Source organism: Taudactylus pleione, unplaced genomic scaffold (assembly GCF_031769625.1).
Source record: "Taudactylus pleione unplaced genomic scaffold, aTauple2 ptg000064l, whole genome shotgun sequence".
Taxonomy (NCBI): domain Eukaryota; kingdom Metazoa; phylum Chordata; class Amphibia; order Anura; family Myobatrachidae; genus Taudactylus; species Taudactylus pleione.
The window spans coordinates 4,696,942-4,719,102 of record NW_028284466.1 but is presented as its reverse complement, the minus strand read 5'-3'; the positions used below and the strand labels follow the sequence as shown (position 1 = coordinate 4,719,102).

At 44.2% G+C, this 22,161-nt stretch overlaps 1 protein-coding gene across 2 annotated transcripts in view; it reads right to left on the bottom strand.

The window, feature by feature from the left end:
• Positions 1–22,161, bottom strand: part of FHL1 (four and a half LIM domains 1) — an 82,110-nt gene that overhangs the window by 48,657 nt on the left and 11,292 nt on the right. The gene's annotated exons all lie outside the window — the stretch shown is intronic.

Here is a 22,161-nt window from a genome sequence, read left to right as displayed (position 1 = left end):
GGTGTCACCCCCTTGAAGGGTGACACCCGATGCGGGCCGCACCCCCTTGTGACGCCACTGGATTCATGAGCTATTAAGGGGCTCATTCCCAACTCGCATTCAAGATCATTGGTAGATACAGCAACAAGAACGAAGATGAAAATGATGCTGCCATTTTTTTTTAGTTTCCTGCAGCTAAGCAGCAACATAGCACCGTACAGTAATCTTCTGATCTGCAGGCAGCACAGACACCACTTTCCACACGCTCAAGGGATCCAATGAGATAATGTTCCCTTGAACATCAGTGGAACATAGTGGATCCCTTAAGCCACATATATTGCTGTTTTCAGCGCAGTGATTTGGGCGAATGAGCCTTACTCTGGTACATAGCCTTTCTAATATTGTGAGCAATTTCTATTAATATCCTATTGAAGTCTATGTTATAGATGTGGTTTACTCATGTAAAGTTGCCATTATAAAATCAGAAGATTAAAAAAAAAAAAAAAAAAAGGTATAATACAGCCACTTAATGGCTAATATATTAAGATGTTCCATTAATGGGTAGTAAAGAAAACAACCTGATCTTTCCCTATAACATAAAATGAGCCCCTTAATAGCTCTATATAAAAGTATAATGTAGACTTGATCTAGTTTCCAATACAAACTGTAAAGATGCATACACATGTAACGATTTTGTAACCAACGAGTTTCTGTCAGATTTTCCCTTGATAAAGTGAACGATTTTTTGAAGTGTAATGAACGATATTTACAATGATGAACGAAAAATGTTCCTTCCCTTAATGAAAATCGTTATGTTGGACAGTCTCAAATGGACGATAAACTACAAACGGGAGCGCGCTTGAATGATTATCGTTCATCGTTATAACTCAGAAACTGAACGATTTTTTGAACGATTACGACGTCGTTAACGACAAATCGTTCAAAAAATCGTTACGTGTGTATGCACCTTAAGCTGTAGGAATACTATAAGGAATAGGAAACCATTTTGTGACAATACACTCTGCAGCTTCTGACTGTAATGTTAAATAATCATCAATACATGTGCAGGTCACAAAGCTCTTCCCTCTGCCTGTTTATCACAAGCATTGCAGCTATCACACAGTGACCTTCTCATTATCTTGCAGGAAGGATTAAGACAAGAACTCTGCATTGCTGGAGTAGTGAGATCACTGCTTATTTCTGCTCCTGCATTAATATTAGTGAGTGACATTCAGCCACACTGCCACTGAATCATAATCTAAACTCTACTAATGCACAAACACAGAATCTTTAACTAAGTAGTGATTAGTAAAACTAATTATTCCATATGCACCAATATTGTAACTGGAATATAGATATTAGCTTTTATCAAATTCAACAGTACTGGACGACGATCAATGAAAAACGGTCATGATTTAAAGCATCCTGGCGTGCGGGATGCCAACTGTCAAAATACCGGCTCCAGTGTCCCGACAACCAACATTCCGAAGGTAAGTATCAGGGGATAGGGTTAAGCACTAGGGGGAGGGATAGGGTTAGGCACTAAAGGGGGGAGGTTAGGTTCAGTCACTAGGGGGGTAGGTTAGGGTTAGGCACCACAGAGGAAAGTTTAGGTGTAGGGGTTAGCGTTATAAACCTTACCTTGTAGTGTCGGGATTCAGACTGTCCGGATGCTGTTGTCGGTATTCTGACCGGCAGCATCCCGACCGCCGGGATACCCAACCAGTTTTTTTTAAATATAGGCAAGGTGCTGTCTGCCATGGCCCAAAGGACACTAAGGAAATTATTTAGGGGCATATTTATCACAATCCACATCACGGATGGGATGTGATAATATCGCTGAAATTCGCATTGCGATATTTGAATACATCGCAAAGATGTGTCACTATAGCACGCAGGGACAGAGCTTGCGAAAAAGCTCTGTCCCAGCGAGTCCTCTCCGCACAATTCTCACAAAATAAATACCCTGAGATTGTGCCTGCGCCAATCCAAGCTACCGCTACCCCCTGTATCCCTCTGCTGCTACTTAGCTCGGTGATCGTGATACGGTGAGCTCCTCTGTAACCCAGATCAGCTGATGTGTACTGTAAATTGAGATACCGGTTTACAGCACACATCAGATGGCAGGGTCACAGAGCATGAGCCCAGCGATCAGCTGACCGGAGTCACAGCGGAGCTCACCGGATCACCGATCCCTGGGTGCCGGTAGTTCTTTTTTTTTTTTTTTTCTTTCAATATTTATTTTACTGTGATCATCTTGTGATATATTTAGGCACACAAGGCTGATCACAAGCGCCCGCTCCCAACTCTGCTCTGCCTATCAGGAGTCGGTGAAACAGGGGAAAGCCCTAATGACGCCATCTCCAAGTGGCGTTATCGCAGGGTTTCCCCAGGTATTTTCTTTACAATTCAAATTTAGTAAATCTGAGCAGATCGCATTTCCCATTACAATTTTTGGAAATGTGATCTAAAAAAATTTGATAATTAGGGTTTGGGGGAGAATTTTGCGAATTTTCCTACAATTGCCCTTTAGTACCTTTAGGTAAAAAAAAAATAATAATAATGTAAAAAGGGTGTGAAAACACCCATTTTCACAATATTTTAGTAAATATAATATTGATAAATATGCCCATTAGAGTAGATCAATAGAGTGTTGAGATATATGAACGCACCCATTTTACCATTTCTATGATAAAATCAATGTACAATTATCATGGACATGTACAGTATTATTCTTATATTCATATTATGTCTGAATTTCATTTCAACTTCTCTTGCATTACTCAGAGACCATAAGGGCCTGATTCAGAGGCAGACACAATAATAGCCGCGACTGCGAATTTCGGCTAATGCCACGGTCGATGGGCTTCCTACTGAGACGCATACCCTCTGCATCTCTAATCCGCCACAGTGCATATAAAGCCGCACCTTCAAGCGCACATCGGTCGCACCATTGAACATTAGAGGTTGCTGAGAATGTCCATTGGAACACGGTCGCCTGTCCCTTTGTTGGCTGCGACACACCCACGTCGGACTAGCTACTCCTGTTACCTCCCAGGAATGGCCACGGAAATTGTCTCTCTCTTCATCCAAATTTGTTCTGCGACTATTGGCGGTAGCCATTGACCACAAGTGCAGTGCGTCTCAGATGTATGGGAGGTACAAGAAACATAGGACAACTGCACAAACATCGGCACTATGCCCACCTCTGAATCAGGCCTTAAATCACAGCTCATGGCTCTGTTATGTACAGTACAGCTGGATCCAGAAGCTGACCACACGTATTTTAGCAGTAACTGGTCCCAAAATAAAACGGATGCCTAATCCAATTGAATCACCGGCTCACCCTGTACTGAGCAGTATGATCTTTAACAACCTACATGTGTGGGCAGATTGGACACTGATTCTATTGATCATTACTTGGCCCAAGTGGCAAGGTCAGCTGGTGTATGGCTGGAGTATAACAACACCCTAATTAACTACAACAAAAATTCACAAATAGGATTATTATACCCACTAATATCCCTTTCAGACTTAAGATACGAGTATTTGACGTGTCAATCAATCCAGGAATTTCCCGGGCCACGGCCCGACCCTGGTGGGGAGCAGGGTCGGGGACCCAGGACACAGTCCCGGGTTGTTTGTGTTCACACTTAGGAAAAACCCTGGTCGATGCACCTTCACTTGCAAAACCCCTGTTTTTTGTTGTGTGTGTGAAAGGGACATTAGTTATAACTGAGAAATAGGTGCGTAAATGCACTAATTAAATTGTAATATATATAGCTGAGTGCAATCGTCTTGTGCACCTCTGGTAAATACAGTGTCCCCAATAGCGGCACCCCATACAGTGCCCCTAGTAGTGGCCACCCCCCCCATACAGTGCCACCAGCGGCGCCCCCCCTATGCAGTGCCAGTGTCAGTGCCCCTTAAACACACACACACAAAAAAAAAAAACACAACTTACCTGAATCCCCATTCCTGCCGCGACCGCCGCTGTCCGCTTCTCCTGGCCCGTTCTGCACTATGGGAGAGACGGACGTCACTCCCATCACCCGGTACGGGGGGAACCGGAAGGCAGAGCTCATGAGTGAGCTCCAGCCGGCTCCCTCCGTAGACTCAGCAGCCAATGAGAGTGTGTCTGTCGCTCATTGGCTGCTATTACAAACACACAGCCGACGCTGGTGACGGTGTGTTTGTTATTGTGTAGTGCGGACCGCTCTCACTGCTTAAATACTGTGGGGCCCAAGGGACACTGGCGGCGGGTGCAGCGGCTATGGGCCCCTGCAACACAGCGGGCCCCAGTACACGCCACCGGCTGCACCGCCGCTAGCTCCGCCACTGTTGCAGATCATGTTTGTGTAAGCAACGCTCTGCTGTAGACCTGTGGACCATTACACTCGTGTTTTCTACACCTTTCAGCAGGCCTTTAACAGTGATATCAGAGACCTGCTTTCTATACCTGATCAAGCTTTAAAGGAAAAAATAGGAGTGCTAACCACATATAATAAGTATAACCACAATTTAATTATTCACATTAGTAGAGACAATAATATGACACCACATCTAAAGTGACATATGGCTATGATAAAAAATCATCATGAGAAAATAAAAACAAAGAAATATTACTTGAATATCGGAACCAGTTGTACTGTATGCAATAGAAGAGCAGATACCCAATAATCACAAAGCATGTGTACAAACTACTTGTTAGTATATCTCAATGAACATAAAATAAAGTACACCCACTCCTAGGGTTATAAAGCTGTGTTCTTAGCAGCATATGCAAATTCTCAACACTCGTTCTTTGAAAACGTTAGTAAATGTTAGTAGAAATGTCCGATCATCAATACAAAGCTGATTTATATCAGGAAAACTGTCGCTGTTATATAAAAAAATAAAAATATGGTATCTTTGCGCTGTCTAAGTAGTAATCAAAAAAAAAAAATCCTGTTTCACAATCAGAAATGACTAAAAAAGCTTATCCACAATCCAGCAGCATATATTGAATGGTTATCAGTAATTAGTATTGCCGTGCACAGCCGTTATTTATACAGACCTTTAACTTTCCATTCATTTGCGTGACACTGGAGTAGTTACATGTGCGGGTATACTGGGGCCCCGTATTTATGTACCTGCTCCCAAAAATGCTGCATATAATGGCACTTAGCTTTATTTCTTCGGTCACCGCCTGAGCGTTATGTGAGGACACCTAACCCAATCAGAAAATCAACACTTGCCAAGATCTCTGCATCATGTGTCTACAGACCGACGCTAGTGTGCGAGACGGGAGGAAGCTGCAAGTGCCGGTCCGGTTATCTGCATTATCTGGCGGTCACTGCAACGCTCTCTGCATAATCTGGTGGTCACTGTTATGCTCTCTGCATTATCTGGTGGTCACTGTGACACTCTGCATTTTCTGACGGTCACTGTTGTGCTCTCTGCATTATCTGGTGGTCACTACGATGCTCTCTGCATTATTTGGCGGTTTCTGTTACCATTTATGCATTATCTGATGGTCATTGATACGCTCTCTGCATTATCTGGCGGTCGCTGCGATGTTGCCTGCATTATCTGGCGGTCACTGGGATGTTCCCTGCATTATCTGGCAGCTAATGCGATGTTCCCTGCATTATCTGGCAGTCACTGCGATGTTCCCTGCATTATGTAACGGTCACTGCAACGCTCTCTGCATTATCTGGTGATCGCTTTCTATATTATCTGGGGGTCACTACAACACTATCTGCATTATCTAGCAGTCACCTTTACTTTAAAATTAACTCCACCCAAGCTAAACAGTGCTGCAATCTGCTTTCGTACTAAGTGCCTGATTCAGCGCAGATCACAACTGCGATTACGCACGCAGTGAAGCTGCGAAAATATGCTAATGCTTACAAAAGCTCAGCCGCTATAAAGACACCCACTTCTGCTTTCTCACATCCGCCCTACTTCGTGATCCGCCGTAAAAATCGGTAACATCAACTGACATCAACGCACAATTACAGAAGGTCAGACCCTTCACAGAAGCTGCAAGCCTCGTCGCACGCAGTGAGTACTCAATCGGCATTCGCCCTGACCCTTTCTAAAAGCTGGGAGAGAGGGCACAAATTTATAGTTCGCAGGGGGGCGCCGAACACCCTAGCACCGGCCTTGGTCACAACATCCTAGAATGAATGGTCAAAGTCCAGAATTGTATCACCGATTTAAGGCCCAATGAGTTAATCAACTTTTTTTTATAATTCTTTATTTTAAATGGTCAATCAGAATACAATTTAGCACAAAAAGGAGAACAAATAAAGGGTCACAAAAACCCAAATACAGACCATAATTTTAAACAATAGACAAACAAAACTATTCAAAAATACTTGGTAGAAAAGAGGGGGGGTAAACAGAGGGCAGGAGGAAGGGAGATGGGGAGGGGGGAGTACATGACATATCATCTAGACAATCAGTACATATCAGACATCTTCTGGAGGGTAAACCTCAATCGTTGCCCATGGGTGCGGAAGGAGGAGGGGGACTGTGCTCAGCAAGCAGCCAGGGAGCCCAAACTTGAGAAAAAACATGCCCTCGGTCATGGAGGTATAAGTTATCTCCTCCATGGTCACAATATACCAAATCTGACTCTTAAGTACAGAGAGGAGTGGTGGGGAGGTCTTTTTCCAATTTAGAGCAATAAGAGATTTTGCCGCTGCTAAGATATGTGCAGCTAATTTTTTAGAAAATTTGGGTAGCACAATAAAAATATCCAAGGATCTTTTAAGATCGGAGCTTCCAGAAGGGAATTTAGTAGGTTATGGACCGTGGCCCTGATTCAGAGCCGCTCGTAAGCGGCCACTCGTTCATTCTGACCGATGTTCGCACATCTGCGCATGCGTACGGATTTTAATACGCATGCGCGAACCAGTCAGTGCGGCCGAAAATCGTTTGTTCGCTATATAGCGAATGCCTGCTATTTTGAGTGACAGAGGGAGGCGTATGTGGGTGGTAACAGGGGAAGGTGCTTGAAAACGGGGTGTGGAATTAGATCGCAGGCGTGCTTAAAGGTCAAAACGGGCGTTTTAAGGGAGTGCATAATTAATACAGCAGCGTCATTGACCACGTCACTTGGTTTTTTTTTACTCCGTACTGCTCACAAAATAGCGGTTGAAAAAACCAGCCACAAGAATAGCGAGCAGTTCATATGCTGTTCGATGTACTCGATTAATCTAATAAATAGCGGACATGACGTAGGATGCGAGCGGCCAGGGGGCGTATTTTTCAAAATTACAACCGCAAGTTTTGCTCGCTCGTTCAGACTTAGAGGCGTGAACAGACCGCAATTAGCGAACGGTTAATTTGAATAGCCACCCCTTGTATTAGAACGAACGACCGCAAATAGCGAGCGGCTCTGAATGAGGGCCCGATGCCCAGAAGGGGCCAATAATTGGGCAGGTCCACCAGATATGGACCATAGTACCTCTGCAGCCACAGCCTCGCCAACAATCGGGTGAAGAGGATGGGAACATTTTATGAAGTCTCTAAGTAGTATAGTACCACCTATAATAAATTTCATATGAGTTAATCAACTTTTGAGCCCTTAAACATGGCTAATGAGTAAATTAGAAGGGTGGTTACATTTTCGTACATGCTACATTCACCGTATTCAATTTTTCAACTGCTAAATAAAGCAAATACACAGTTATTGTGCAGTAACATAATTACGTTTACACCTTACAGAGGTTCATTTAATTTTTTAATTTAGACATTCACTGAAACATGCAATTTGACGGGGTGAACAAATTGATGCAGATAATTGGATATCACAGAAGCAGAAATATGGACTTTCATAAAAACATATCTATAACTAGCAAGTGATGGGCCCAGGTGCAAATACATGCTTTAGCCCCCCACCACCACAAAAACACCCCCCCCACTGAAAAACAAAATGCGGGTAGTAACTTGTGCACAAATTATGCATTGCTTTAAAAAATATATATTTTAGTCATTCACATCGATCCCTGCCCCAGTGGAGTTTGCAATCTATGGAGCTCATTCAGACCCGCTCGCTAAGATGCATATTCTCGCTGCTGCCGATGGTATGTAGTGTGTATGCATCGCAGTGCGCATGTGCATACCTTAGCGAAAATTCACAATGCATTCGCTCGTGTTGCATAGACAGCCCAGCAGAGTGAGGGACAGGGGAAGCCGTTTGTAGATGATAACGTGGGTTGGCCATTAAAAACGGGGGGAGTGGAGGTGCAAACGCAGGTATGTCTCAGCATCTCAACGGCGTTTTAGAGGTGTGCATAATTATAAGACAGCATCATAGTACACGTCACCTGGCTTGTTTTTACACTGAAGTGCTCGCAGTGCTTGCAGCAGGGTATAGTCAACCTCAAGCGCTGCGATAGCATCCAATGTATAGATGGTTGCATACACTTCCTGGACGTGACGTGCACAAGTGGGCGTCTTAAGACATGCTGGTGGGTGTCTGCATACACTATGTGATCGCTCTCTAAGAAATACTGGGCATGCTAATGCATTGCTGTGCGATAGAACTGCCTATGCAATTTGCATACACATCATGCAAGCAATCGCATCTAGCGAGCGGCTCTGAATCAGGCCCTATACGCCCTATAACAAAGACACATGCACACTACATGTCATTTTTTTTTATCGGAAGCTTATTAACATACCAGTATATATTTGGAATGTGGGAGGAACTTTGGTGCATTGTGATGCATGCTGGAGAGACTGCTGGGGGTGCTAGAGAAGGGGAGCTGACAGATGCTTGGGGGTGTCAGAGAAGGGGCGCTAAGAGACAGCCGGGGATGTCAGAGAAGAGGTGCTGAGAGACACCTGGGGGTGTCAGAAAAGGGGTGCTGAGACATGGCTGGGGTGCAAGAGAAGGTGTGCTGAGAGATGCCTGGGGGTGTCAGAGAAGGGGTGCTGAGAGATGCCTGGGGGTGCTATGAGGAAATTTATAATCAGACTAAGGTCTCTATTTATCAAATGGAGAAAAGCCTGAACTATGAGAAGGGTCACTACTGGTAGCTCCCACTAGAGAAACTATTATCCAGGTTTAAGAAGGATGGTGCTAACAAAAGATGACAATAATAAAAAAAAGTTTTATTTAAATAAAGCATTTTGTTCACATGGGAATAGTATTAAAACATATATTTTTATTTGATAACTAGTTGTTGCCTGCGGCTTTGCTCACAATTAAATAGCTTCTTCCAACATTTTTTTATTTGAGGTCTTCTAGTTGTATTGCTTTGCATAGCGGCCCTGTCGCAAAGTGGCCCACGTTACCAGCTACACTATAATGACCGGTGACAGCAAAGCCTTCACCCACCAATGTCACTGTGTACCCTGTGCACAGACTACTACATAGCCTATCCTATTCACCCACCTCTCACACCAATGTCACTGTGTGCCCTGTGCACATACTGCTATGTAGCCTATCCTATTCAGGGGCGCCGAGAGGGGTGGGGAGCGGGTACAGATTACCTGGGCCCGGGCTTCCTGAGGGGCCCAGTGGGGGCCCGGGTCCGGCGCCACTCCCCCCCCCCTCACAGCAGAGCTGCAGTTGGAGACTGCTCGTGGCTGCTGAGCAGCAGCCACAGCAGTCTCCTATGCCTGTGCGGGGGAGCGATCACACTGATCGCGCCCTCCCTGGCTTTGCGCCGGGCTGAGGGGGCTCAGAGCGCCCCCTCTTCCCAGCGCGCAGCGCCGCTGCAAATCTTTTTCTTTTTTTTCTCGACAAGGGGGCGTGGCCACGCCTCCCGTGATTAGGCCACACCCCCTATTACCGGGGCCCGCCACGGCTCTTGGCGGGCCTGATCCTATTCACCCACCACACACACCAATGTCACTGTGTGCCCTGTGCACATACTGCTATGTAGCCTCTCCTATTCACCCACCACTCACACCAATGTCACTGTGTGCCCTGTGCACATACTGCTATGTAGCCTATCCCATTCACCCACCTCACACACCAATGTCACTGTGTGCCCTGTGCACATACTGCTATGTAGCCTATCCTATTCACCCACCAGACACACCAATGTCACTGTGTGCCCTGTGCACAGACTGCTATGTAGCCTATCCTATTCACCCACCACACACACCAATGTCACTGTGTGCCCTGTGCACATACTGCTATGTAGCCTATCCTATTCACCCACCACACACACCAATGTCACTGTGTGCCCTGTGCACATACTGCTATGTAGCCTATCCTATTCACCCACCTCACACACCAATGTCACTGTGTGCCCTGTGCACAGACTACTATGTAGCCTATCCTATTCACCCACCACACACACCAATGTCACTGTGTGCCCTGTGCACAGACTGCTACATAGCCTATCCTATTCACCCACCACTCACACCAATGTCACTGTGTGCCCTGTGCACAGACTGCTACATAGTCTATCCTATTCACCTACCACAAACACCAATGTCTCTGTGTGCCCTGTGCACAGATTGCTACATAGCCTATCCTATTCACCCACCACACACAACAATGTAACTGTGTGCCCTGTGCACAGACTGCTACATAGCCTATCCTATTCAAGTGACGCAGGCCCAAAGCACTTCTCCCCCCACCCCTTACCAGCCGCAAGCATGCATTGACGATGACAATAAATTTTGTTTTTGTAATTGTTAATCTTTAACTTGACAGAACGAGACAAAATAATGTACAGGTTATTTCTAGGAGTTTCCACTACAAAATGATGCAGTTTTCATGAAAAACGGTTCAGTAGTTTTTGTGCCAACTTGGAACAGACAGACAGACACAACATTATTATTATATTAGTACAGATTTGTTTTTTCCAGCTAGTGGAGCTGGAAGCCCAAGGGGTAAATAATAGCCTGTGAATTGCAGGCATCGGTGACTTCCCGGCAAGTCTGGATGATGTTTTAAAGTAGCAATCATTTATAAAGAAAAAAACAAGTTCGTTTTATCATTTAAATAATTGCTACTTTAAAACAATGACCAGACTCGCCAGGAAGTCACCGATGCCTGCAATTCGCAGGCTATTACATTTACCTCCAAGTGTGTATGTGCGAGATACACTAGGGGCTGGGTATACAAAACCGAGGGAAAGTTCTTAAGGTATTTGTACTATTTTGTGATGGGATTTGTAATGCATGTACAGGATGTAGCAGTTAGAACAAGAGGTTATATTGGAGGCTTTGGGTCAAACCCAGCAAGGTCTGGAGATGGGGCACATCTCCCTGTCTGAACATTCTATTCCAGACACCAGCAACTCTATCAGCCCACATAAGCCAGTGACTTAGTTAGGCTCAATAAAATCCAATGTTCTAGTTCTCTTTACTTTGCAGCTGATTCAGAGTCCAAAATGTTAAATGTCACCACTGTTACTTTACCAGCACCATATCGTCCTACAGAGGAAGCTAAAATGAGTTCTGTCCATGCAGTGTATTACCATGGGTCTGTAATACTATTTCCCAGCTTAACCTATACTATTGGAAATTAGTGGCGAAGCGGTCATACTGGCCTTCATATGGAACTTCACAAGTGCCATACTGAAAAAATAAAATAAAATTGCAACCGTGCAGCATTCACAACACACTGTGTCTGGCGACAAAACCTAAATTAATTTTTTAAGGATAATGACGTACCAGTGGTCCCAATTTTACCAGGACAATACTTGTTTGAAGCAGTCAGATTATGAAAGTGTAGTTTCAGTGGAAAAGAGTAGGGTTTAGGAAAATATCGGTGTGGTTTGTCCTGAATTTTCAAATGCAAATGTTGGCTGATATATAGAACTGTTTGATGTATCAAGCAGTGAAAAGAATGGAGAAATTACCCATAGCAACCAATCAGCTTCTGTCTATTATTTTATACAATGTACTGATAAATGCTACCTCGAATCGGATTGGTTGCTATGGGTAACTTCTCCATTCTTGTCACTGCTGGATAAATCAACCCACAGATTGTCAAAGAAATTAATTAATTATTTAAAATATTACCACTGGGAACAACTTTAATGGAGATCACACAGTTGGTGGTCAGATCAGCTTTATCATATCTGGAGATCATTGGGGAAAATAAGCATATTCAATGTTATTACACATGCGCAGTGCGACTTTTACATATGTGCAGTACAAAAAATGGTCGACAGTTAACAGGTCGCCATGAACTAAGGTTAACAGGGTCAAACGGTCGATGCACAAAAAGTAGACTCAGAAAGGGCAGACCTTTTTTTCCATCATTTTCCATGGTTTTTAAGGGTAAGGTTAGTCACTTGACGGAGAGTTAGGGTTAGTCACATGGCGCGGAGTTAGGGTTAGGCACTTGACGGAGAGTTAGGGTTAGTCACTTGATGGAGAGTTAGGATGGCACTTGGCGAAGAATTAGGGTTAGTCACTTGACGGAGAGTTAGGGTTAGGCACTTGGCGGAGAGTTAGGGTTAGTCACTTGGCGGAGAGTTAGGGTTAGTCACTTGGAGAGTTAGGGATAGGCACTTGGCGGAGAGTTAGGGTTAGGCACTTAGCGGAGAGTTAGGGTTAGTCACTTGGAGAGTTAGGGATAGGCACTTGACGGAGAGTTAGGGTTAGGCACTTGGTGGAGAGTTAGGGTTAGTCACTTGGCGCAGAGTTAGGGTTAGTCACTTGGCGCAGAGTTAGGGTTAGTCACTTGGCGCAGAGTTAGGGTTAGTCACTTGGCGCAGAGTTAGGGTTAGTCACTTGACGGAGAGTTAGGGTTAGTCACTTGACGGAGAGTTAGGGATAGGCACTTGGCGGAGAGTTAGGGATAGGCACTTGGCGTAGAGTTAGGGATAGGCACTTGGCGTAGAGTTAGGGATAGGCACTTGGCGGAGAGTTAGGGATAGGCACTTGGCGGAGAGTTAGGGATAGGCACTTGGCGGAGAGTTAGGGATAGGCACTTGGCGGAGAGTTAGGGTTAGTCACTTGGCGCAGAGTTAGGGTTAGTCACTTGGCGCAGAGTTAGGGTTAGTCACTTGGCGGAGAGTTAGGGTTAGTCACTTGACGGAGAGTTAGGGTTAGTCACTTGGCGGAGAGTTAGGGATAGGCACTTGGCGGAGAGTTAGGGATAGGCACTTGGCGGAGAGTTAGGGATAGGCACTTGGCGGAGAGTTAGGGATAGGCACTTGGCGGAGAGTTAGGGATAGGCACTTGGCGGAGAATTAGGGATAGGCACTTGGCGGAGAGTCAGGGTTAGGCACTTGGCGGAGAGTCAGGGTTAGGCACTTGACGGAGAGTTAGGGTTAGGCACTTGACGGAGAGTTAGGGTTAGGCACTTGACGGAGAGTTAGGGTTAGGCACTTGACGGAGAATTAGGGTTAGGCACTTGACGGAGAATTAGGGATAGGCACTTGGCGGAGAATTAGGGATAGGCACATGGCAGAGAGTTAGGGTTAGGAGAGTTAGGGTTCCGCACTTGGCGGAGAGTTAGGGTTAGGCTGCGGAAGGGGATGGTTAGGGTTAGGACACAGGGGGAGGGTTAGGATTAGGGTTAAGCTGCAGAAACAGATGGCAGCACTTTCTGTCAGTGGCCACAATGTTGCTCGCAGTCACACTCATGTCACCCCTTATGCCAATTTCACTTCACCTTTCTCAATATTTTAAAGGCCACTTTAAACTCCCAATCAGCCCATGGATTCATATTAAAGTCCAATTACATACTGGTGGCAGGGAAATTACATTGTAGTGAGGCAGGGACGGATGTGAATGATAATTCATTATCTGTACAAAATTGCGCAATACATACATACTGGATGTTTGTTAATGTATTTTCAAAGTCATAATACTTAGGGAAAGTAAATACAAGAGGACCATAATACTGTCAAACAAACTAAAAAAATGTTTAAAGATGAAAAAGTGTGAATATCAATTCAGACATTTCCCCAAATATAAAAATTCTAACCAATCACTTCAATGACAATGAAAGGACACAGCTAGGCCGCATGCTGTTATATTAGTATGCTCCTTTCAGGTCTCTTTATTCACCACCACCCCCTGCTGGACATGTTGTGTATCAATGAAAAGAATGAACAAAGCATACAAGAAGAAAGGAAAAAGTGATGATGATGATGCCCTTAAATGATTAACAGAATCTGGACCCATTTACAGCGCAGATGGAGTCACACAAATACCTCAATTGATAGGAATTGTAGCTGCATTTTTCGCCCATATAATATCTGATGCAACAACACTTTAAAGGCTCTATTATGTGAATAATATTTGAGGCCCCTATTGTAGGGACATCTCACACCGATCAGCTGTGGCAGCCAGCAGACCTTCTTTATTGATGCTGTGACACACCTAATAATACCACGGCCATATTATTTAGGTTTCTTTTTGTGATGCCCACCAATGTTAATACCTTGCAAAAAAAATAAAACATTTTTAATAAGAAATATGATTACTTATTTAAAACCTAAGCCAAATCTAGCAAAATCAATGAATTTACAATTAAATATAGCATACAATATTTCTCAAGATATTTCCTTATTTTACCCATAAATTATTTTAACATAAACACATCTGCATACAGGTTGTTTTAAGACGTAAAGCCGGCCATACACGATGCGATTTCCTAACGTTTATATTTCTTATACGTTTTCCCTTGAGATTCTTCCATTGAAATGCTCTATACGATTTGTCAAATGGTGTACACGATTGTACATACGAGCATACGATACCGATGCATCGTATCCGATTGCTAATTGTTAAGGATGGATCGTTTGCAGCAGGGTCGGCCAAAAGGTCGATCGCGATCCACCAGTAGATCGCAGAGCTCCCGCCAGTAGATCACAACCAACCTGCTGCAGCTCCTGGGAATGCTGGTCTTTGAAGTGAAGCCTCTGATCGCTTCAGAGGCCAGCGTTCCCAGTGATGCAGTGCGCAGGTGACGTCATGACATCACCCGCGATGTGAAGAGCCTGCGCGCCTGCTGGATCCAATTAGATCCAGCCAGCGTCAGGTAGCGGATGACTACACGGGAGCGCTGGCCAGGTAAGTAATGCACAGAGGAGGGGGCACCAGTGCTGGGGACACAGCATAAGGGGCACTACTAGGGGCATTACTGGGGGCATTGCATAAAAGGCACTGAGGGCACTAATGGGGCACTGCATAAAGGGCACAACTGGGGGTACTGCATAAAGGGCACTACTGGGGGCACTGCATAAAGGGCACTACTGGGGGCACTGCATAAAGGGCACTACTGGGGGCACTGCATAAAGGGCTCTAATACAGGGGGCATTGCATAATGTTCACAACTAGAGGGGCATTGCTTAAGGGGCTCTAATACAGAGGGAATTGTATAATGGGCACAACTACAGGAAAATTGCATAATGGGCACAACCACTGGGGCATTGCATAAAGGGCACTACTACTGGGGGCATTGCATAAGGGGCACTACTACTGGGGGCATTGAATGAGGGGCACTACTACAGTGGGCATTGCATAAGGGGCACTACTACAGTGGGCATTGCATAAGGGGCACTACTACAGTGGGCATTGTGTATAAGGGGCACTATTGTGTGTCGTAACGTGAATAAGGGACTCTATTATGTGGTGTAATGTGAATAAGATTGTGGTGTTATGTGGAGTAACTTGAACTGTGGATACTATGTGTGATTTTGCCAGGACAGACCCCCACGTCCCTTGCTGTGATGTCACGCCCCATATTTTTTGTATACCACGGACTAATTTTTGACTCGGTAGATCACGAAAGGTTTTAAGTTTTAACAGTAGATCACCGAGTCCAAAAGTCTGGCCCCCTCTGGTTCACAGCCAAAAACCTCACATTGGATCTTACGCCAGCAAAACAGCATACAATGTGTTTCACATCGTACATGATAGGTTGAAATCTTACCGCTTTTCCATAAGACAGGCTTGCCTACCGTCCCGATTTGGCCGGTAGCCTCCCGATTTTCGTTGCCACTCCCGGCCCCGCGGAAAGGCAGGCAAGCCTCCCTACATTTACCAACCCTCCCGACCTCCCCCCAGAATCCACTAGAAATCCCCATAGAGGGGGGGGGGGGGCGTTGAATCGCGTCATCGTGGCCCCGCCCCCTGCTTCACAGTGCCGAAAATAATAGCATCGAGAAGAGGGGGCGGGGACACGATGACGCAATCGCGCGGCCCCGCCCCCAGCGTGTCACATCTGGCCAGAAACTTCCCCAGCTGTTATCCGACAATCATCTCTCTCCCGGAAGGAGGGGACTGACTGTCGGCAAGTATGCCATAAGCTCTACGATGCAGAATTATGATGCCGGGGATGCGCATCATCATCGTAATTGTACAAATACCGCACACGATTGGTCAATATAATTGATCTAAATTGGCCATATCATGCAAAAAAATCGCACCGTGTTTGGGCCACTTAAGGCCTAGACCCAAAGGTGAAAAAAAAAATAAAAAAATAAAATGGATACAGATAAGACAAAACTATCTGCTCACCTGAGCCCCAGCCACACTAATCTCCCCATGGGTGGTTCTTTCCCTGCCCATTTTATGCCAGTTGCTTCACTTTACAATTTATAACCTGCAATTTTAGCAAAATTGTCTATTTGCGTTGCCCTTGTATACAACACAGTGCTGCTGTCTGGAAACAACTGCATCCATCTACTGTAAACAGTACAGCAGAGCTGCGTGGTATCCAATGGCAAACAAATCTAATAAATATACCCAATAACATAAATACAATTTTTGAATAACAAAGATGACAGCTGAAAAGAAAGCAGAATATAATTAAAATAAAACTTGCACATAATGTACAAGCCAATAAAGTCTTCTAAGAGTTACAAATTAAATCATTAATTTGGGATATAATGGGATATGTTTGAATTGTACATCAGTCACCTGTTCATGAAACATTACATTCATTGTTCAGGGTATTGTTGAACATATCACGCCTGCTTGGAAAATAAACATTACATCACATCAAATGGCCCATTTCCGGCAGCCGATATCACGCAGATCTTTTGGAAAGGGTGTGTGCGAATGAAAACATGCATTTTCCCGAAATAGCAGAGAGCCTCAGGAGTGCGGGGCTCGGGCAGCCATCTGGTTAAAATTCCTTCCCGAGTGAGTGTAATCTATACGGAGCATGAGGTGCCTTTTCCTGCCACAACTTTTCTGCCAAAATAAATTGTCCACTTTCAGCAGTTTTATTCTCCCCCTTATGTTTAACCAAGTCAGAATTGTAACAAGTAGTTAACCTTGAGTAAACATCACCCAATCCAAACAGGCAATACCTAATTTGGTAAAAATAAAGTATTAAGGAACAAAGAGACTTTTTCCTGTTCGTTCTTAGCAAAAATGTCCCCTGCATTCTGATGAAACATAAACTTTCGAGATCATGCATGAAGCCATTCTGTCCCTGTGCCTATAACATCTGCAGGTTACAGTACATTCAAAACATTTCTATAAAGTATTGGCTGCTTTAATACTATTCAACAGCATTACTGGTTCCTAGGAAAATGCTGGTGGCCTGCAACGCATTACGTGATAGAAACTATTTATAATACTAGATAAACACACTCCACCTACATTCCTAACAACAATTAGGCTATTATATGTCAGAACATAAAAATTGTTATTGTTTTAGCAAACATCTGTAGCTTACAATTAGGATATCACACATGATGAATATTGGCTAAACTCACATACCTTATACCAACCCCCCTAAAATACTGCTCAGCCGCCACCAGACCTATGTCTCCTTTCTGTCGCTCAAAAAAACTTTGTATGGTGGGAGTCACAATGAAGTAGATTTCCTGATTATTCAACTAAATACACAGATCTCAGAATGACGTTGCACAGGAATGCAAAGACGTTTTCATGAATCACAGGGAATTTTAGGATGATTTAGTTGAAAGTCTTAAAATCCATATTTGGTTACAGTTCAACCTCAGGTATGATCATATTATAGGGACTTTCAGTGCGGCTGCTGAAAGGCTTGACCAGGTGCCAGCGGTAGGCCAGTTTCACTTCAAAAATACATAACCCCCTCCGCTTCCCATGTGTTTCCTCTTCAATTGTGCACAGCCAATTACAAAGATGGAGACATGCGGTTAAATTCAGTTTACAGTAGCTGCTCCTGGTTTCCAAGGATGAGATCCTGCAGAAAATAAAGCAACATGGATCTGCCAGGAAGTAGTGAGAAATGGCAATGCCTTCAGATGTATATATGTGTTTGTACCCTAAAACCCTGATAATTACCAGGGCAAAACAAGGATATGCTCAGCAAAGTAGGAATTATTAGGGTGAGGAGAGTTTATAGCTCAGAGCTTTCAAGAAAAAGACGAAAAAATAAAAAGATCTTCTACCACCCCTGCTAATGCATTAAAGAGGAAGGAACCTCCAGCCAGCATCTGTATGTATACAAATATTACCCCAGACCACACATTACCAGACAATCCTATTGATGGAGTTCAGGATCACTGCTGAAGCAGGTCTTCCACATAAAACTTCTCTGTATAATGTGATATTTCCCACTCAAAATAACCCTCCCACAACAGGGTACAGAATTTTTTTATTTTATTCCGTGCAGGGATTTAGGCACATTTATTTAATTCAGGGGAAATATAGATGGGCTGATGGGCCTCCGATAATTTTCAGAGATCTGCTGCATTAGCTTATGTGAGCCAAAGGACTGAATCCACCCATTTTACTTGTTCCTCATTGGCTGGTGACAGGACCTATGGCATGAAATTTTATTTCCCATAGACCAATCACAGACATCAGGGTCTATGGCATCTAAACCCTCAAATTGGAACTGTCCCATCAAAATCAGGACAATTAGGAGCTATGAAAATGTGGGGTTACTGCCACCACAGCTAAAACTCAGCTTGTATGAGTAAGTCGCAGTTGTAAACAACCAATAAAAACCGCAAGACGTGCGCAATATAAAGCAGTGGAGCTGCAGGTGGGGGGTTCTGAGTACCAAGAAACCCCCCGACAGACGCGAGAGTGGGTAATATGTTAAGACTCGCCCGCTTGTGGCAAAATGTCATGATTCGCTGGTCAATGGGGAGGAGGTGGACCAATATGCCGTGATTCCATTAGAATTGCGTCATTTTGGCCCTGTACCCTAAAAATTTACCTGCAAATCATGGCATTCTGCAGCTAGGGGGAGGGACCTAATGACATGGTGCGTGGTCCCCTCCCCATCTACAACCCGACCGTAGATGCTGCAAGGTAAGTGTGTGTGTTTTTTTCTGTGTGTAATGTATGCCAAATGTGTTTCACCCTGTTATCCCCTTGATGAAGTCCAACAGGCCATCCTTTCTACCTCCATTAAAAGATAAGACATTTTATTGGTGCTACTTCATGTGCATTTTTATTTTTGTATTACTTTCATATTTTAATAAATTGGTGTTACCAGTTTTACATCCATAATTCAGTCTAGTGTGACTTTCACAAGTGTGGACACTAGTGGTCGCTCAATACCTGTCTCTCTTTCTCTCTCTACATATAATATATACAGTCAGGTGCATAAATATTGGGACATTGACAGAATTTTCATATTTTGGCCTCTATTCACCACCACAATGGCTTTGAAATGAAACAAACACGATGTGCTTTAACTGCAGACTTTCAGATTTAATTTGAGGGTAATTACATCCAAATCAGGTGAACGGTGTAGGAATTACAACGGTTTCTATATGTGCCTCCCACTTTTTAAGGGGCCAAAAGTAATGGGACTGTCAACTCAAAAGCTATTTCATGGACAGGTGTGGGCTATTCCCTCGTTATTTCATTATCAATTAAGCAGGTAAAAGGTCTGGAGTTGATTCTAAATGTGACATTTGCATTTGGAATCAGTTGCTGTCGACTCTCAATATGAGATCCAAAGAGCTGTCACTATCAGTGAAGCAAGCCATCATTAGGCTGAAAAATCAAAACAAACCCATCAGAGAGATAGCAAAAAGATTAGGTGTGGCCAAATCAACTGTTTGGAACATTCTTAAAAAGAAAGAACGCACCGGAGAGCTCAGCAACACCAAAAGGCCCGGAAGACCACGGAAAACAACTGTATTTATGCACCTGACTGTGTGTATATATATATATATATATATATATATATATACACATATATACACACACACACACATATATATATATATATATATATATACATACATACACACACACACACATGGTGGTTGAAGTGGGAGGTTTGAGGTGGGGGTATGGAAAATCTAGTGTAGTTTACCACATCGTACTTCCCCTTAGACACATTATGCCACACAACAGTAGTGCCCTTCATACAATGCTCACAGTATTAGTGCCCCCTGTACAATGCCCACTGTAGTAGTGCCCATTGTAGAAGGGTTGCAGATAGATCCCCTTCAGTAGATGTACCCTGACGTCATCAGTTACTATCCACATGGACATAGAGTGGGAATAGTAACCTGTGTCAAGCAAAGCGAGCCCACGAGAGTACAAATTTCTACTATTGGTGGGCAGATATTACAGTGGACACAAACTAATGTCAGGGCATGGAACCGTACCATCACTCCACGTCACATCAGTGCATTCACTGAAGGGGATCTATACACAACCCTTGTAGTAGTGCTCCCTATACAATGCCCACAGTAGTAGTTCCCCTTGTAGTACTGCCCCTTACACATAATGACATACAGACACACACACATAAACAGTATTTACCTGAAGCCCCACTCCTGTGCCTGTCACTGTGGGAGAGACATCATGACATCTCCCCCAACAACCACTGCAGGAGCCGGAAGGCGAAGCTCAGAAGTGAGCTCCAGCCTCTGGCTGCAGGGGGGAGCCACCAGACACCCGCTGGTAACAAAATCCCCCTCATAAAAATTCTGTGCTTGCCCCTGTACTGCCCAGGGACTGACACATTTTAGGGACTTCTTCCAGACTTGCGAGAAAGAGAGGCATCCTCTCAGATCCCAAAATTGAATTGCCTAGCCCACTTGACCCTCTCTTCTGGGATCTCTGGGAGGGTACGTTCCATAAGTCAGAGAGTACGATTACTTTTTTAAAATGATATATTAAGATAAATTAGGCCACACCATTGATCCATTTTGTTAAAACACCCTTTTTCCCCTGTAGATCATATTACATAATTACAGTAGTGTAAAACTAGAGATGTGCTCAGATCACCATGCTTTGGTTTTGGCAAAACCACCCTCAAGTGTTATGGTTCAGTTTCTGTTTTGGATTTCTTTTAAATTGATCAGAACAGCTAAAATCATGTAATTTGGACCTGATTACTGTACATGCAATCCAAAACCCAAGATACAGTTTTTACACAGAGTGTCAGACTTACGGAACAGAGGATCCGCTCTACTTGGAACCCTAACGTTCAGGTGTGTTTGCTTTTCAGCAAACCTGAACAGCTCATCTCTATGTAAATCCTCGTTGCACATGCTGCAAAGCAAAGGAAGGATGTCTGCACAGGACTGATTACTTCTTTTTGTCTTATTTTTTTTAATTAGCAGGATTAGAAAGTTTTTCGTTTTGGACTAGCACACACCATCCCACAGTGCAAAGAATAAAAAGCCACGAAGGGGAGAATGGATGTACTGGGGAATGGAATGGAGGGTGGCAGTCTCGGAACAGAGCGTTTTATTTCCCTGTGACAGCTTCGCCCCACAAACATGTGATGTCACAATGTCACGCTGAGGGAGTGGGTCCACCGCCACCAGGAAAAAGAGCACTGTCTGGAGTGTCATAAGGATACTCCGGTTGGCTCTACACAGGCTGCAGGATGCGTGCATAGGACGTTCCGAGTAGCTCAGCCACAGCTCCACTGGCTGCAGGGTGCCGTTGTAGGCCCTCTGCTAGCCAAATGTCGCTGCCCCATGGCAACTGCAATGCCCTGGTCGGCGGAAAAATCCATACACCTAGTTATGGGTTTTACATAACTAGGTGTTACAGCTCTGGAATGTGGCCTAATGCTGGTAAAGGGCATACCAGCCCTCTATTAGCTATATGCCCTCCATCAAAGCAGCTTGCCATAGCACCTGTTACCACTCTCACCACGTTGGACAGGTGCAGTGTTCTTTCACCCAGTGTACTAACATGCCTAGTTACAGCTCTGATTGAAGTCATTTAAGTTATAATATAACATGTCAGTAAACATTGCTGTTAGTATATCATTATAAATCTGTCAAAATATTTTTAAAGGTTGACTGCTCTGTCCAGTATGGGTGTCCGAGC